Source organism: Perognathus longimembris, chromosome 3 (assembly GCF_023159225.1).
Source record: "Perognathus longimembris pacificus isolate PPM17 chromosome 3, ASM2315922v1, whole genome shotgun sequence".
NCBI classification, from domain to species: domain Eukaryota; kingdom Metazoa; phylum Chordata; class Mammalia; order Rodentia; family Heteromyidae; genus Perognathus; species Perognathus longimembris.
This window is the reverse complement of record NC_063163.1, coordinates 44996495-45005523: the sequence shown is the minus strand read 5'-3', so window position 1 is coordinate 45005523 and position 9029 is coordinate 44996495. Positions and strand designations below refer to the sequence as shown.

At 40.7% G+C, this 9029-nt stretch overlaps 1 pseudogene; it reads right to left on the bottom strand.

Annotated features, from left to right (window-relative positions):
* Nucleotides 1-426: 426 nt before the first annotated feature.
* On the bottom strand, nucleotides 427-5839 carry LOC125347880 (annotated as a pseudogene).
* Between the last annotated feature and the right edge of the window lie 3190 nt (nucleotides 5840-9029).

The window sequence follows — 9029 nt, the reverse complement described above, 5'->3', positions numbered from 1 at the left end:
TGTTGTGTTGGTAAAACCCATTGGTTAATCTGTTTAGTTAAATTACTACATTCCAAGCACTTGAAAAGTTAACAAACAATGAGAGTAAATTCACTTTTGCTATAACAATAGACTTAAGGGACTTTTGTAAAATACTCACCACAGTGTCTCTATTAACTGGATAATCCCATAATTATTTTACAGGTCAAGATTCTAGGCCCTAGGAGATGGACAATTTGTCAAAGTGAATCATTTGCAACCTCAGTGTCAGTTCCTTAGGGTTGGTTGACCACATTCACATTATACAAAGTGGAGACTTAGCAAATGTTGAGTTGTACTCATCAATACAGTCTAGCTGCATCATTGAATTTAATTGCCATATGAAACCCTAGTGATGTCCACAGCCCACAGAAAAATTCTAGTTGGTGGGGATTAACATCTACTGTCAAAATACCTTTAATTTCAGGAATGTAACCCAATTATATCAGCTTTTTCAAAGGGAGAACCTTATCAGGAGAAAATCCAGGTTGCAATCTGGGTATGAGACCATATTGTAAACAGTCTACCTCTTTTCTCCCATCTCTAGATTTTCCCTCTACCACACTGATTTCTTTCTCAGACAATCTCTCCCCAGGAAAGGCAAAAATGTCTACTGGCAGCTTTAGACTTCAACTATCCTCACAGTTAACAAGTCCAGAAAAAAATACCTTACCTCAAACAGGTTCAGCAAGAACTCCAGGATAGACTGAACCAAGCTGACTGAGTCAGCTGTCCCACACCTCCACCATTGGGAAGTCACATATATTGGGCAGTCTGATGGTCCAAGCTGGGGTCCTGGACTGCCTCTCCATCCAGAGGTTGCAGTCAACACCATCAGAGTCAAAATTCACAAGACCTGGAAAGGAATGTTATCCACAGAGACATCAGACAGACAAAACCTTGCTTGTCCCAATGACTAAGCTCTGTGGTTCATTATTCTGGTATTAAAGACTACAGCCGTAGGCGTTGGAAATTTGTCATCTCATGTCTCAACTACATGACAATGCTGTGATTAAAATAATTTATCTGAAATCATAGTCAGAGGGAAGCTTAGAGAAAGCCTGCATATAGGGCCATGTTTCTCTGAACTTGGATGAGAAATGTCTAGGGCATACTGGAGTGCTGAAGTCCTTGACTCCTAGGTGAGTGTATGTGTCAGTAAATGCCTGTGCTGGCATTCAGCACCAATAGATCAGCACAACTCCAGCTTCCTCACTTGAGATGCAAAGCTGTGAAATTCAACAAAACAGATGAACCCAGCAGAAAGCTGGAACTGGCCCTAGGTGGCTCATGCCTATCTCAACAAAACAGATGAATATCTTTTAAGAATTCATATTCTTTATACACGCATGTGAAAACATTCAGATGAAATCTCTTGAAATTTCTTTTTTACCACCTCATGTCATACCAAAGACCAGGATTTCTGAAGCCTGTGGATGCTGGAGTTGATCACTTGTCATTTTTTTTATACAGGCATCTAATGTTAAATTATTTGCTTCTTTTCTTAAGAGATTGGGGATCTTGCTGTGATTCTCAGCCTGACCTCAAACTTAGGGCTCAAATAATCCTTCTTCTGTAGCCTCCTAAGAAGCTGGGAGTATAGGCACACACTACTATACCCACCTACCTTTATTTTCCTAATGCTATTGTGTCATTAGTCATGCAAGGCAAAAAAAAAAAAATGTTCCCACCAACCAGGATGCTTCTTTAAAAAACACAATCCAGTTGGGGACCCGTGGCTCATAGGTATAATCGTAGCTACTTGGAAAGCTGAGATATGAGGATTGTGGTTCGAAGCCAGCCCATGCGGACTCATCCACAAGACTCTCATATCCAATTAAGCAGCCAGAAGCCAGAAGAGGAGCTATGAAGTAAGTGGTAGAGTGCCAACCCTGTGCAAAAGAGCTAAGGGACAGCACCTAGGCCCTGAGTTCAAGCCCCAATACAAGTATTATACACACACACACACACACACACACACACACACACACACTTCAGAGGACTAGGTAAGTGGCTGGTGTTAGAGAGCATGCCTAGCAACAATGAGGCCCTGAGCTCAAACCCCAGTACTGCCAGAAAATAAATAAATAAAGATACAACAAATACAGATACAACTCAAGAAACAACTATACCAAATACCATTTCCTGTCATAACAAGTTATCTTTTGAAATATTCTCAAAAACCAGGCTACCTCCAGCTAGGTTCCTACTAATCAAAATCTGCAGTGTCTACAGTGACCCATGACTAGGAATTTAATGCTCACACAAGAAAAAAAACCATTCATCTATTAAAGAACAAAGAAGCTGGATACAGTGGCTGACATGTGATCAGGAGGCCAAGCTCAGGAGGGTTGAGTTTCATGAGATCACATCTCAACCAATACACATCAACAGAAACCAGGAAGGGTAACATGTACCTGTCATCCAGGCTGTACAGGGAGTATTAACAGGAAGATAGCAATCCAGAATGGCCTAGGCATAAATGCCAGGCTCTATTCAAAAACTACCTACAGCACAATGGGCTGGGGCCCATAGTTCAAGAGGTTGTGCCCCTTCTTGGCAAGAACAAGGCTCAAATGCTGCCAAAACAGAACAAGAAACCAACAGGCTCACTATTAACAATTTGAACAATCCACCTCTGATCTTCTATTGAGAGAAAAGGCTAGGATGAGGCCAGGGATTCCACCTTGACTTTATCACTTGGAAGGCAGAAAACACTGAAGCTATTTGAATAAACAGTATTAAAGCACAAAGTTAAGTTTATAATAATAAGGTAAAAGAATGATATCAAGAAGGTAAGTCTGAGTAAATAAGGAAATCTGTGGAGTGGTTTGACCAGCCTGAAAATCAAACAACAGAAGAAAGCACATTGACCATCTGATGCTGGGTCTCCCTAGTGAAAAGAGGGGTACTGTGGGATGCCCCCCAGACCTTTCAGGAGGAAGTGCTTGCTGCTCAGCTATCACTGATGTCTCACTGTGGGGATGCAACAAGCCTGGTTCTGCAGGTACTAGAAAAACTGCCATTTGGGTCCAATTACTGCCTCCTCCGCAATACACAGAATTACAGGGATACTGTTCACAAAACAGGAAATGGAAGAGAAAGGAATTCCTTTCTGTACGCCTCCCCGGCTCCCTCCAGTGCCTCCTATGGGCAGATCCAAGCATAGACCCTGCCAGCAAAGCAGAAATACAGTGCATTTGAGACAATAGAAATGGGAGTTCTTTGTGGTTCTTGTTGGAAATTAACATTCTCCTATTCTATTGTCAAAAACAACCTATGGTATTAGAAATCAGTATAATGGTTACTTCTAGTGAACTAGTGCTAAGAAGTAGTCATGCCACAGGACTTCTGGGATGTTAGCAATGGTTTGTTTTATTATCTGAATGCTGACTTAAGTGAATGTTCCTACTTCCTGTACTAAATCAGCTCATGCTGATTTTGCTATTCCAAACCCAAAGACACCTCCTTGGCACCACTTTAGCAGGGTCTTTCTTTTAGCTACTTATTGGAAGTCCTTAACTTTAAAAGACTTTTGATGTAGAAATCCTAGAGAAAGAAATACATAAAGCTATTATGTAACATATACAAATTTAACGACATATGTGACTCTGTGTGTGTATATAAAATATATAATAACCTCTTCTCTCTACTTCATACACAAAAAAGCCATGTGTGTATCTGTGATAGTCATATGCTTGATATGTTAATCATCCAGACAGATTGTAACCACAGAAAGTCTTTAAACAGATGACTAATTATACTGAAACCTCAGGTCATGGTGGAAAAGGAAGAGAGAGGGCCCACATAAGATGTGATGATGGAGAACACTGTCACCCCAAAGACAGCCACTGGGCCCCCCTAGCAAAGCATGTCCTAAGAATCTCAAGAATGGCCCCAGAGGACTGGATGTCCTCTTCGGAACCACCTTGGGACACAACTCAGAGATTAACTATGACCTGTGGAAAGACAGGAATGGTGCCTGGTTGTCTTCTATAATGAGAGCATTTCAGGAGCCTGGCTCCAGTCCATATGTCAGAGAAGCTGTATTTGTGTGGGGCCACCCAGGAACATATAGTGAGGTGGGGGAGGGGAACTCCTTCCATTCACTCAGTGGTCAGGGCTTATTCACAACACATAGCCGGGAGGGTTGGGAAGTGTGCTTAAGTGTTATTCTCATGGCACTAGGACAATTCTGTGGAATTCTGCAGTGGGGACAGATCAGGGCATGGGAGCAAACATAAGGGATTGCTCCCAGAGGCCTGTGGTGGAAAATACAGTCCAAGGGGGTCAAAAACTCACGGACACCAGGACACACATTTACACTGTACAATATGGTTTGAATGAACATCAGGAACATATCCCTCATATTTTTTAAACGTTTATAAGACTACCCACCACCAGCATGGTTAAAGTTTATTTTGTGCATCAAAAATGATTTTACACCACCTTGAGAGAAGAGATAGAGATCCTATTGCCACTCACCATCCCCTTCTCCCTTCTTCCATGACCACATATACAAAGACTGTGTCTAAACCTCTCCCCAGAATTCCACATCAAGGCTCTTCTGATTCTTCCCAGATGCCCTCCCTCTAGTCCAGGTAAGCAGTGTAGACCTCACATTAAAAAGCGACCTTTAAAAGCAGGAATAATATTCTTTTTTGGCAGTACAAGGGTTTAAACTCAGAGTTTTGTGCTTGCTAGGCAGATGCTCTACCACCTGAAACATGCCCCAGCCCTTTTTACTTTCTTGTTTAAATAGGGTCTCGCATTTTTTTGTCTTATTGTAAGTCATTTATTGTAATATAATTTATAAACATCTTGCTGTCTTTAGTGGTTCAAATTCAAATTTAGTCATTCAAATTCAGTGGAACAGTTTTCTTCTGACAAAGACAGCCATCAGCTAAGAACAAAATCGGCTCACTGAATTTTCCTTCTTTACCTTTTGTCTGAGGATGGAACTTGGTTTTCATTCATCCATAGTGGCAGGCCCAGAGATCATTTCAACCAGCTCCTTAGTGATAGCTTGGTGGGCATGGCTGAATAACAGTTTACCATTTCAGAAGCATTCTTGCAGGCACTGTCCATGGCTGTCATTCATCCTGGCACTCTGCTCACTGGGGTGGGCTCCTGCAGGGAGAGGTAGATGACATTGGCCAGGTTATACTCTTGGTCATTTGGCAGCACATCTGAATCAATATTGTGTACACACTCAGCACTTTTATTGTGTACATGCTCTCAGCACTTCCAATGGTATCAAGAGAAAAGATTTTTTTTTCTTCTGGAGCGTAAGAAATAACAGACCTGAAGAGATTGAAGATGATAGAAACTTCATCCAACTCACACCCAGAGTTTAGTAATTAAAGGGCACTGACCGATACATCTCCAAAAGTAGATTGGATTTCTTCCCATGTCTTTGAATGTCACCAGAAACTTGTCAGAATGAGTACTGTGGAGACTGACCCTGGGTTTATCACCAACTCCAACAAGCAAGTCTTCTTTACCAACTGCTGTGAGTATAGCCATCTCGTGTTTTTGGGTTTTTTTTAAAAAATCAGTTGAGCAACTGATGAGTGACTAGCACCACAGAGCCCTCAAACTGAAAGCACACAAATTAGCAGGTATTTCTTCTTATCTGCAGGTACCTTAATATCAGCTTTTTCATACAGAGCCAAAGACCCTAATCCATATAATCCAGCCAGCTTCAGCTCTCTCTCCACATAGGCATATTTTGCTTTTGTGACCATTTTCATAGATTTAGTAATTTTCTAGTTGTTTTTTATTACTTTGATTGCCTGGTTATTTCTTTCAAGCTCACCATATTTTAAACTTGGGTCCTTGCTAAAGGTTGAGCAGATGGGGGTGGGGGGTAGAAGCTCACATTTTTGACCCCAGTAAGTTGTTCCATGGTCCCCCTACTTGTATTCCCCAGAGCTGGGATGACATGTGTGTTTCACCATGCCTAGTTACTGATTGAGATGAGAGTCTGTCAAATTTTTTTACCCAGGCTAGTTTCCAATCATGATCCTCCAGATCTCCATCTCCTTTGTAGTATTACAAGTGTAAGCCACCACACGCAGCTTGGAGGAAATATTCTTATACTAATAATAACCTTAATTCTGTTGTATTTCAAAAATGAAAACATGGGAGATTAGCCAGAGTCCTGCAGTGGGGGGGGAGGGGCGGGGAGCAGTGTGCCCGCACATGCTCGACGTGTCTGAAGATGAGTGGTGGTAACAGACCCATCTGCACTGTATAAACTGGACTGAACAGGATAAAATGACTCTCAAGAGAAACTGCAGAGAATTAGTAATGTATAATTCAAAATGTAGCCAGGTCTATTCACACAGCTCCAAGACTAGTGAAAACTCGATGGATAAATATATGCTACATCAATAATCCAGGCTGAGATAGACAAGGAGCTTAGAAATTCAAAACTTCTGTGGTTTGGATTTATTTATTCAGCCAGTCCTGGGGCTTCAACTCAGGGCCTAAGCACTATCCCTGAGCCTCTTTGTGCTCCAAGCTAACACTAACACTTGAGCCACAGTGCCACTTCCAGCTTTTTCTGAGTAGAGCATATTGGAGATAAAGAGTCTCAGGAACTTTCCTGCCTGGGCTGTTTTTGAGCAATAATTGTCAGATCTCAGCCTCCTAAGAAGCTAGGTTTACAGGCATAAGCCATCGGCACACAGCTAAGAATAAAATTTCTTCAGTGGACTGAAAGCCAGCATTTGGAGGCAACCCGCATTGAAGACAACTTCCACATGACCAGGGGCTCCTGTTCGCTACTTCATGCTAGCTATGAGAAACTTAACAAAGCAAAGAAAAAAACATCCTAAGAATGGGTTTGCTTTACTTAAGTTGTTTTTCTTATAATGAGATATTCTTTCCTTTAACTTGACCACACAAATAACATGTGGTTTTGTTTATCACATGGTATTAAGAAAGAAAACTGGAACAGAGGTGCAGAGCCAGGAGTGCAGTGTCTCTGTAAGACACTATTGTCCTCTACTGGCGTGAAATCAAGTCCCCAATAGATGTGGGCCATCACAAAGTCTCCAGGAAAGAGATGTTCTCCTTTTATAATTAAATGGATCGCTTTTAAGGAATATCAAATATCACTTTTATAATCAGAAATAAAATAGTCATATCTTAAAATATTGAATGGACCTTCCCTTTTTGCTTCTTCAACTTCTGAACTTTTTAATGCACACAACATTGCTAAGCAAGAGATCTCATGGAGACAGAGACTTCCCATGGAGGGCTGTGGCATCCTTGCAGTACCCAGGGGGATTCCAATGGTCATGACACCATGTAGAAATGTCACTGGGATGGCATCTCCAAAGTGTCACAGCAGCAGTGTGACCTGCAATAGTTCAGCTGACTGGTGTCCTGCCTGTCACAGGCTGAGCAGACTAGGCTTCCTGCCCCCAAACTCCAGCAGTGCTTGACATCTGACCATGTAGGAAGTGCCCATGGAGAAGAATGTAATGGCAAGAGAAAGAACAAGAGTCTAGCAAAGATATTTCATTTCCACTTTATTAGTAGTAATGAAATGGAATAGTGAGTATTCAGATTTGTATACTATGTATTTTGACCACATTTACCACCACCCTCTGTCACCCTTTTGCCCCCTTCCTCATCCCATAGTTTCTCCCATCTGCCCCCAGTTGGCTCGCTTCTGTTGTCACCTCTTTTCAACCATCTAGATTCCACAAATAAGAGAAAACATGATGTCTGTCTTTATGATTCTGCTTATTTCACTTAATAGAATGGTCTCCAGTCTCATCCATTTTCCTGAAAATGCGTCATTTTGTCCCATTATGGCTGATTAACATTATGTGCATACCATGTTTTCTTTATTCACTCATCAGTTGGTGGCATGTGCTCCCATAGTTTTGGAGATTGTGAGTTGTGTTGCTGTAAAAACAAGAATGTATAGGTATCTTGATCTATTATATCCTGACTTACACTCTCCTGGGCATATATATGAGAGTGGTAGTTCCATTTTTAGGTTTTATTTGCACAGTTATTTCCCTAATGGCTGTACTAATTTACATTTCCATCAACACTGTATAAAATCTTTCCCCCACATCTTCACCAGCATTTGTCATTTTTTTAATGACAGCATTTTTTCTTGGAAGAGTTCCATTCTAACAGAGAATGTGCAATAGAAATACACTGTCTTAAATTAGCATAAGTATCCAGATACTGTAAAATGATTGATTTTAGTACTTTTATTCTATTGAGCATATGACCAGGCAGTTTCCTTCAAGGCAAGATCTATATCTTTCTTTTTCACTTCCCAAAGAGTCAGGAGGACCCCTACGCCAATGGCTCATTGCAATTTGAGAGTTATATCTGGGCAGAACTGCTACTAGTAGACTTGGTTGCAAGTCTTAGTCTGTTTTGTATTGCTACCACACAATGCCAGAGGCTGGTAACATTATAAAAAAAAAGAAGTTTGTTTAACATATGGTTCCAGGAGTCCAAGAGCATGACGTTGACATCCACTTGTCTCTGATGGCATCACAACGGTAGGAGCGTATTTCTATGACATGGTGAGCTATATATGTATATGGTGAGCTATATACATATTTATATATGAGTGTGTTCCTATGACATGGTGAGCTATATATATGACTAGCTTCCTAGTATGTATACATGTGTGTATACATGTATATGTATACATGTACATATATACATATACACACATACACATTCATGTGTATATACATGTATGCATATACATGTATATGTACACACATATATACATATATACAAACATGCATACTGCATGTGTATATATATGCATGTGTGTACGTGCATGTATGTATACATGTGTGCATACATGTGTACATGATTTGTGCATGTGTACATGTATCTGTATACATGTGTGCATGTATATGTGTGTATTTGTATATACATACATATATGCACAACATGTGCACTATATATGTATGTGTATATGTGTATGTATACATGCGTATATGCATGTATATGCACGG